The 10,607-nt window shown below is 35.8% G+C and overlaps 1 protein-coding gene and 1 pseudogene across 1 annotated transcript in view; one reads left to right on the forward strand and one right to left on the reverse strand.

Annotated features, from left to right (window-relative positions):
• Window positions 1–10,607, forward strand: part of PLCL1 (phospholipase C like 1 (inactive)) — a 298,458-nt gene that overhangs the window by 80,164 nt on the left and 207,687 nt on the right. The window lies entirely within an intron of this gene.
• On the reverse strand, window positions 35–143 carry LOC112470711 (annotated as a pseudogene).

The following is a 10,607-nucleotide window of genomic DNA, read 5'->3' on the forward strand; positions in this document are numbered from 1 at the left end:
CTTCCTTCCTTCCTTCGTTCTTCTTTCTTGCTTAAGCCTACGGCACCTGGTTGTCTCCCATCCAAATACTAACCAGGCCCGACCCTGCTTAGCTTCCGAAATCAGATGAGATCGGGCATGTTCAGGGTGGCATGGCCGTAGACAAAGTTTCTGTTTCTGATCCATTTTTTTCTCCCCTATTCTTCTTATTGTAAACTGATATTCTGTATGTCAAATCCAGTGCGCTCTTGTGCTCTTTTGACCTCAATAGAATTATTTAAAAAAAGTTTTTTAACAAGTTGTCAACTTATAAAAACAGATTTCATATAACAACTTGAATTTCCCTTGCTCTTGAAAAAAACACGTCTCATTTTTTCCCGATAGGTTCTAGTACTAATTACATGCTATGAGATCAATATGTATTTCTTTACACCTGATGTTCAAAATTGAACTCATTATAAATTTTATTTTTGTCTTTTCCAGTCTAGTTATTAGAATGCTATTTACTGAGCCACGCAAGTCAAGGCTTGATGAGTGAGAAGTCTGTGGCAGAATCCACATCACCTAATTAGGTGGCCTTCCCACTTCACCTTACTGTCCATGGCTCCTGGGGTCTTCTCATTACCTTTACCCGCTGCCCTGCACCATGGGATTCGCACTGGCTAAACTCTAGCTCTCTGACATGCTTCTTATTTTAAATGCCAACTTCTTTGTTTTGGCTATCATTTTAGTAATCTCCACCTTCATTTGATTCCTTTAAGAATCACTTATTATTTCAACAAATATTTACTGAGTATTTAATAAACAGCTCAGGTACTGTTTTCCAGGCACTGAGGATAACGTGTTGAACAAAACAGAGCCTCTGTTCTCATGGGGCTTATGTTCTAAGGAGGAGAAAGATGATACATAAATAAGTGTAATGTTAGTAGTGATAAGTATGGTGAAGAAGTCTTAGATATGTATCTAGTAATTTATACAAATTTAGGTTGTCATTTCATTTACTTAGACTAGGGTGAAGAATAAGCAAAAGGCTTTGGAGGAACTGAATTACTATTGCACAAAGTCATTTGTCACATCAAGGATTTTTTAGGGCCAGGATCTGGTTTCGTCCATCTGGAACTATCTGAATGCCTACTGGTATTCAGCCATAATTAATTCAAGGGGAATAGTATAGTTTGGATTATTTTACATTTTATAAGGCTATTTCTATTGAGAAAGTAATTTAAAAAAGTAGAAAGTTTGTGAGCCTTAATTAAATGAAGTCTTCAGCTGGTATAATTTAATAGCTATAGAATTTGCTCTTCTTTGACTAGACCGAGCAGGTTCCTCTCTCAGAGGCTTAGCATTTAAACTCTTTCTCCTACGAATGTTCTTCCAGAGTTTTGTTGGGCTTGCTCCCTTACTTCATTCTTCACCATGTTGCCCAAAATAGTGCTCTCCCCATAATACTTTTTAGTCCCTTACTCTGCTTTGATTTTTTTTTTTATAGCACTTAAACCTCCTGAAAAACGTGTCTGTGATTTGTCTCTCCTACTAAAATGACAGCTCCCTGAAAACAGGAATTTGTGTGTTTTGATCACTGCTATATTCCTAGCACCTGGAATAGTGAATGGCATGTAGTAAGTGGTCAATAAATATTCACTAAGTGAATAAATCAATGCAAAAGAATTTACTGACTTTGTTGAGGAAATGTTTTCGAACATATTAAGTAGAACAGATTAAATTCTAAGTTTAGATGAAATGGAGCTAAAAATCACGATTGCTTTCATAAGAGAAGTGAGGCAAGTAATGATAAACATTAAGTGGAATGTACTCTTGGAGGAAATAAAATAAATCTTAATTGGAGAAACTAAGAAAAGAATAATAGAAAGGAATGAAGAAGACAATTTAATATTATTATTTGAATACATAGTCCAAGAGTATAAATATTCAGAAATATTTGAGTGCAGAAGATGCTGAGGCTCTCACAAGTGCATGAAAGAACAAACAGTCCTTGGACCTTGGGATTATTGTCTAATTTAGCCCTGGTATAAAATCCCTGAAGAATCTGGGCAAGATAAATTGAGAGATCAGCATCTCATTTCAGTTTTTATTACTACCTCTTACTTTCCTGTGTTCTTATTGGTAAGTTTTTATTTTCCACTCAACTAATATTGGTTGCTTACAAAGTGAACGGGTTGCCATAGGTAACTTTTTTTTTTAAAACAGGAAGAAAGCTTAATTTCTGACAACCAGGAAAACCAAAGGGCTTTTCTAGAGGATGCTTCCTTGAAGTCAAAAAAGAAATTTTCTATATCTACAATGATGTTTCTCCAAAGATTGTAAGCATTCTTTTTTTGTTGTTTTAACCCCTCCATTGCCAACCTCTCTCCTACTCAACTTTACCAGCTAGGATTTTCAAAAAACATCTCAAATATCTTGGACTATGAATTCAAATAATAATATTAAATTGTCTTCCTCATTCCTTTCTATTATTCTTTTCTTAGTTTCTCCAATTAAGATTTATTTTATTTCCTCCAAGAGTACATTCCACTTAATGTTAATCATTCCTTGCCTCACTAGAGAAACAGAAAGAATGGCTTAGATACATGCACATTGAAAAGTATTGTCTTTTGAGATTGAATCTGTGACTAACTGGTAATATATTCAATAATAAAGATACATATTTCTAAAGAGTATCCCTTTCATGGTAGGGACTGCAGACAATAGAAGTTAAGCTTTCACTAATCAGAATCTGGAATCAGTATGAGGAGACTTCCAATCTATTTTAATTCATTACTCAGTACAGGTTGAATGCTTTTAAGTGTGAGACTTTATAAGGTAGTTGAATATCTTATTATACAAAGTTGAGTTAAAAAAAAGTTTATAATTTATCAGAAAGAATTAAGTAAAGACATGATCACTGAAATACAGGTTAGTACTATAATAAAATGAATAAAATGAAATGAATAAAATGAATAAATAAATGAATAAAATAAAAACCAATGAGGTGCATAAGACAGAGAGATTGCTCCTAGTCAAGATTCAGAAATGGCAAGAGGCAGGAAGTGGCATCTGTGTTGGATCTTGAATAAGGTTTTCTGATGACTGGAATGGCAACCCTTATGAACAGAGGCAGGGAGGTGGAAAATTATGGGCCACATTAAAGCAACAGCAATGTTCCAGAAGAGGCAGAAGGGGAAAAGTCAAGAACCAGGGTGGAAAACTTACTTGTGCTAAGAAGGAAGGATACTTTCAATTTAGAGAGAAAAGGAAACAAAGACCTATAGGCAAATAGAGCAATTTGAGATAGAGGGGTAGAGGGGATTTTTTTTTTCATAGCTTCAAGCTCATTGGATTAGGGGGCAAGGTAATCTGTTATGAAGAGGGGGATGGAAGTTATCTTCAGATCCACTTATTCCAAGAACTTTACTTCAGAGACATATGTCTTGAGAGTTTATGGCCTTGTCTAAGATGACAGTTTGAAACAGGAAACTAGAATCCAGGTCCTGTGATTTTAGCTCCAAATGTTCTTTCTTGGCAAAAGTCAAAATCTCCCATAGACCTGTATAACAAAAATAATTTTCTAAGTTAAACATTTCTCATTAAATAAATAATTTTGAACTGTAAACATGATAATGCAGGCTATAAAACAAATCAGACGAATCCTTATAAACGTCTCTTTTTAGAGGAAAAAAGAGATTTATTGTTTTCAACTGAAAAACCACAGTGGAAGCACTGTGTGTGTTAACAACAGTGTCCTGGCTACGGCTCAGGAGACTATTGGTATCCACTGAGGGGCCTTCCTTACTCTCACACTGGTTTTGTAGGCCAGCTGTCCTGGTACAACCGAAGAAGAGAACTCTGGGTCTGCCGCTCTTGTGGATCTATAGGCCCTGGAATGGATACTTCCAGTGTTAATTTTGATTAATTTCATAGATTTTGCATAACTGGAAGTTGGACATTTAAAATGGTTTCTCATCATTTATGCCATTTGATCATCGAAGGATGAGTGTTGGACTTCAGGAGGCATGGCAAGTTTAGGCGGGCAGCTGTCAATCTCAAGTGTGACTAACATCACATCATTGGTGTCGCATGAGGGTTTAGAAGACACAAGAAGTTGAGGTTATGGAAGAACAAGTTTGGGTAGACAGCATATCCCTGTTCTTTATCTCTGGCAGAGTTAGCTCCAATAGTTTTGTAGGCTGAAGGATTGTTTACATAGATGTAAAAGAATGGACTTACTGGGATAAGACCTATCACCTTTGGCCTTTAAAAATGGCAAATATCAAGCTTTTCTCTGTACACACACGTGTGTGCTAAGAGACTGGAAATTTCCTTGAGATAATGCGTGGTCCAGCATATGGGGAAACATTGGATTAAGCCTTGGGAATTAACCTTTCTGATTCTAAGTGATTCTAAATTAACTTTTCTGATTCTAAATTTCAGGTTCTGATATTTCCCAACCAGGACTTCAATTATGAGATTTAATTTTAGAGACAGACCTTAGTATCTAGGGTAGGAGATTGCCGACTCTGCATTTGTGCTCACTATTGATCTAGAGGGAGCTACATTTTGCACAAAATTTGTATCTAATATCTGTTGACATGGTTCATGAGATTTTACAGGCTGTGGGACAGTTAACCTAAACAAACCACTTATGAAAAGTACCAAAAAGAAATTTTGGTTCAGTGATGGGCCAATTGGTATTAGCATGTGTCGGTACCATTTTTTTTTTTTTTTTTTTTAAATTTCAGTCTTTGTTAGTTAGGAGTCATAATAATTCTCTAGCTCAGGATTGGGAGTCTTTTCTTAAAGAACCAGATAGTAAATATTTTAGGATTTACAGACAAAATGGTCTCTATTCCAAGTACTTAACTGTAGCTACTGTTTTGACACAAAAGCAACTGCAAACAATATGCAGTCAAAGGAGCTTGCTTATGCTCCAATAAATCTTCATTTATAAAAGCAAGTGGTGAGCCATAGTTTGGAGACTTCTGGTCCAATGACTATATTTTGCTAACTCCTAGAGAAATGTGTGGCTAAAAGTTACACAATGTCAGACTTGGGACAAATATCTAGGTATCTTTCTTTCTACTCCTTTAAAAATTAAAAAAATTGTTTTAATTGTTAAATAATTGCAAAAGAATATTTATTTGGTATATAGAAGGTATAAGAAATAACAATGAAACGAACACCTGTGTAATCATCACAGTCAGTTAAAGAAGGAACATTACTATTTCCTTTGAAGCTGTGTGGTGTCCCTACCCGGTCCCTTCCTCTTCTCTCCAACCCACAAATATCTATTGACCTGCCTGAATTTTGGGTTCATTATTCCTTTGTTTTTCTTCATGGTTTCACCCCAGTGTATTCATATTCTTGTAGAATATAAGTTGTTTAAAAGTTATTCTTAGATGATTTTTATTTCATTTCCCTGGTATTAGAAAGTTTAGAAAAAGATGGGCCAAATTTTGCTTAGTGAATAGTTGCATATCTCTCTTTTGATTTGCTCGTGGCAACATGCTGAGAAGGTCTGGGAAGCCAGAGTAGAGTGATCACAGTATCTGACTTTAATTCACTTCATAGCCTATTCTTAGGTTCTCATGCCAGAGCAGAGAATGTCATGGGCTGATAGGCAAGTGTAGGAGTTTAGTGGCTTTCTACTCCCACCCCTCTTCCTGAGGAAATTGCTGTGGTAAATCAGGGCTGTTTCTAGGAATGGCAATATCTACTGGTCTGACAGTGATTTTATCTTTGAACGAAATGTATCCCATAGTGCTATAACTTTTCCAAGTTATATTAATTGGAGAAAAGTTTTCAAAGAAAAATTTCGTTTGTGGCATATAATAAAAAGGTCAATTTCAAACACATTTGGTCAACAGTTAAAAACATAACTATTTGTGAATATTAGATATGTGAATATTAGATATTAGAATATGATTTAGATGGATATATTTCCTTGCTTTCTAGAAACTTCTCAAGAATCTAATTTTTAGGATGTGCCTTTGGCGACTGTATATGGAAAGTATTTTGTGATCTACTGACAAATGCTCCATTTTTTTTCATACACCTGTAGATTGTTCCCCAGGATAGTGAAAGTCTGAGCTTATCCATCTATATGCTTTCACCTGGTCCCCTCTCTGAGATGACTGGTTTATGGGTTATAATCTCTGACCATGGCATGGGATGAAAAGAACTAGGGTTTCTCCATGAGAGGTTGGTACCATGTTCCAATCTCTCTCTCAATTACCTCGAAATATTTTTCAGATTTCCATCTCATCTGCAACTGCCCTAATCTATAATTTTTTATTTCAATTATGTTGATACCTTTCTATCTGGCCTGCTTGCATCTTTTTTTAGTGGTTTTCAGTTCTGGCTGCCCATCAGAATTACCTGAGAGCTTTAAAAAATACTAATGTTTGGTCCATTTTAAAGTGATTTTGACTTAATTTTCTGGGATACATTCTAGGCTTATTAAAATAATATTATGTTTTTAAAAGCTGTCCAGATGAGTTTAATCAATGGTTAAAGTTGAGAGCTAGTGCTCTAATACAAGGGTCATCTGTTTTAACCTATCACCACATGTAACAGAGGGAGATTGGATAGGAGTTGGGGAGTAATCACATGTTTGGGATGAGGAAGAGGGATGTATATAAGATATTTGGGGCTTGTACACTGGGTGAATGATGGTGTCATTTATTGAGATAGCAGAACTAGGCATGGTGCTTAGGAAAGAAAATAATGACTAATTTTTGGACTGATAATTTGAGCAACACAAGGGACATCCATTTGGAGATAGGAAAGAACATCTAAAATTATAGAGCTGACCAAAATTGGGATAGGGGTTTAGATCTTTATTGCTAAATGTATTTAAGTTTTCTTGCCAGATGCTTATTGACTTTTGCTTAAATATTTCTAGCAATGAAGAATGAATTACCCATTCTCTCATTGAACAGCTAAAATAGTTATTGAACCCAAATCTGCCTTGCTTCTAAGCTTTGGTCACTGATTTTTTCCTGTGCCTTTGGAGCTATTCATAACAAGTCCACCTTTACTCTTGTGCCTCAGAAGAAGTTTATTCTCAAATGTTCTCTTCCTTGGGCTCAAGGTTACCACTTCTTCATTTAACATGCTTGTAACAACCATACTTTCTAATGTATCTTCTTACCAAGCTACCTAAAACATAAATGTTAATTAAATACTTTAAACTTCAGTAGTAAAGAGAATAAGCATTTCCTTATTACATATTCATCTAATGACATTAAATATTATAACTGCTTTTAAAAAACCCTGTATTTGTTTGCAGTATAGAAGAGGTATTTTCTCTGAAATACATGTTTTTATTTCTATACCTTATTTAAAAAATAATTAGATTTAAACAGAAAGTTTATATAAAATACCTTATACTTTATTGAATCACATAATTATCTCAAGAATTTATCTCAATGTGGAAAAATACTTGGCCTATTTGGTTCAATAGTGAAGATGGTGGTTATTTAAAAGTCTTTACATTTATAGAAGAGTCTAGTCAATTACAAAAGGCCAAAAATGATACTTTGACTATTCCTCTTGTACAAGATTTATCGTCAAAGATAAATGTGGCATTCAGTTTCCTACTGCTTCTATTCCAGAAGGTATACACACATTGGGATAACTAATCTTTCTTTTTTTCCAATGGAATCTGTTTTGAGCTAGGAATTTGTTATTTAGATCATGATTCATACATCATAGAAGAATTGGAGAGTCTCCTTTAGGTACTTGGCACAGTTAGGACATGTTTCTATATATAGCTGGAAAAACCTTTGTCGCCCATTCTGGCTTGAGAGAATGTTCCTAAAAGTTCATTCCTGAGTTTTTTTTTTTTTTGGCCAGGGAACAGCAGTGGGTACTGAAAATTAATGCCTGGAAAACTAAGATTTACTCCGACATAGAGAACATTTCCTAGGTGTCCTGGATCACTTCCTTCAGAGCACTTATATGTACATCTGTGGGTGGCAGTTGTTGATTCCTTCCTGGCCGCGGGAAGCCCCACGGGCAGCTTTTTTCAGAGATGAGTCTAGGCAGCGCCTTATCTCCTGAGTTATCGTCAGAGGTCCCTCAGTTACTCTCTAGGATGAGATCTGTTTACCTCAGAGTTCCCTCTCTGAGAGGATATTTGGAATGTTGGATGATGGCCTGGAAGTTTGGAGAGTGGAGTTCTCTAGGGAAAAGTTGTGCTGGTAGCAGTCAGCTTATAAAGTTTATTCTGTCTGCCCTTTGATAAGGGTCATATGATGTAGTAAATGTTCTTTGGGAAAATGAAAAATCCAGTAGACCTTCAGTTCTGGCTTTGCACAAACTGTGACCTCCAGGCATCAGTGTAGGGGAATGAGAAGGCCGCTCTCTTTCTACCTTCCTCTACATCTCCACCGATGGCAGTTCTACCTGGCCTTCAAGCTCATCCTCAAGTCAGAGTGAAATAGACTTGTGTTTGAATCTTGGTCCTCGCTCAGAGTATGGAAACTTTGTTCAAGGTAATTTAGCAAATCTTCTCAGGAAAGCAAGTGTTTTTAGTCAAAAGAGCATGAACTTCGGAATCATTCACTTTTGGGTTCTATCCCATTCTGTTCTTTCTGAGCTACATGATCTCTAACTAAAGGCACCCAAACATTTATGCTTTGTGGCCCTCAACTTCATTTTATGTAAAATCAAATCATCCTCAGAGGGCTGTTTCAAGATTAATTTAGAGTTAATGTCTTAATCTTTTCTGCCCAGCTCAAATATCCTGCAATAAATTACTAGATAAGTTAAAAGCTTGTGTTCAATGTAATGCATGTTATATTTGGTGTTTACTTCAAAGTCCAATAACTTTGTGTCATCATTGTTACTTGGCAAAGTTGTAAGAGAGAAACTAGAATAAATAAAGACTATCCAGAAATGAAAGCTTCATACTTTAGTATAAAATTAATAGAAACTGCATTTATTTCAAACAAACTTAATTTGCGTAGATTATAAAATGAATCATGATCCAGAATGTTGATATTTTGGGTACAGTGCACCTTATTTAAAAGCCCCAAGAGCACATATTTGTGATATTGATTCAGTCATCTTTAATAGTTTAACAATTTGGAAAAGAGAAACCTTTGAGAAGATTTCCAAAAATCAGATTTTCTTCAAGAATAGAAAAAAATAAGGTTTCCTTCAGAGATGACAAAGGTTTAAATACACATTAGAGATGCACAGTATATTTTATTTGCCTTTTGAAAATCATCTATTGCTTGCAGGTATCATGAGTATTAGGTGGGCAGAATTTGGGAATTTCAATGCTGTTAATTGTTCTCTTCTTTTTCTTCTCTTTTTTCTCCAGTATCCTTCTTAATTTGTGTGGAATGCATAATAATATCCTGAGTTTGGTACCTGAGCACTTTTAGAATGTAATGTTAATTGGAACAACAGATCAAAAACAGTTTTCAGTAAATTATTAGGCATTTGCTCAATAACCTGCAGCATATCCTGTGCCTTTTGTCCCAGGCTCTGGTATCTGCTGCCCCTGAGTCTCTGCCAGAACACACAGAGAAGCATTCCAGGCCCCCACTGGAATGCATTCTTTGCATGCATAGCAATCTCTGGAAAGTTATGCTTTTGAAGAAAATGGAGAGAGGTGCTACAACATCATACATTTTAACACGTCCAGGGTTATTTCCTAATAACCTAAAGGTTATTTCCTTTAGGCCTCATTAAAATAGATTTGAGTGGCAGCTGATTGGACACAGCTACAGGGAATATTGAAGTTACAGTCACTGCCTCAGCTATCGCATGAAGTGCTGGTTGATGAAGAGGGTGTGGTCTGTGAACCATTAACTTGGTTTCTGACTAGGCAAGGAATATTTAAAACCGTTTTTTGCTAGATTATCAGATTTTGTTTTGGGAAAGGTCCTTTGACTTCAACAGTGTAAGCTGAAATACTTAGAAGTAAAATGATGGGATGAAAGCTGAAGTTATGCATTTTAGCATAAAGGATAGGAAGTGAATAGTTTTCCCTATGGTGTGACTTCCTGGGTGTTCCCTATCTGGAGGCAAAGGTAGCTTTCAGTTACTAGGTAAAAAATGCCTTTATGAAAAGACTCGAAAGGTTTTTATGTATATGTTAATCATATTTGATACTCCAAGTGCCACTTTGCCAAGTTGACTCCTATACCATAATGAAGTTGCTAATCCTGTTCTCTGTCAGTGATATCCAGCTGCAGAAAAGGCTGCTTCATAGTTAAAGATTTCTTAGCATAAAGTGCAAATAAAATAAAAGCAGCAACAAACAGCCACCAGTTTACAGGGGTGTTGCAAACTGATCTAAGCCAGTATTTTGTGTAGAACTATTAGGTTATTTTTGATAGATAACAGGCACCAGCTAGTTAGGGTTGGGCAAAGGTTAGCTCCTTTACTGTAATCCCCTACCACATTACAATGAAAGTAAGACCAGACCAAATTCCATCGCACACAGAAGCACATTTTAGATGTTTTCAGATAAACATTTATTAGACAGCTTGTTCTGTAAACTTGATGAAATTGCAAGTGATCAGGGCAAAAATGCTTTGTCCACACATCGCATGACAGGTTTACTCAAGACAGGTAAGACAATAATATTCTGGGAGCAAGATTCAGTTAACTCTTTC

Source organism: Pteropus alecto, unplaced genomic scaffold, assembly GCF_000325575.1.
Source record: "Pteropus alecto unplaced genomic scaffold, ASM32557v1 scaffold3, whole genome shotgun sequence".
Lineage (NCBI taxonomy): Eukaryota > Metazoa > Chordata > Mammalia > Chiroptera > Pteropodidae > Pteropus > Pteropus alecto.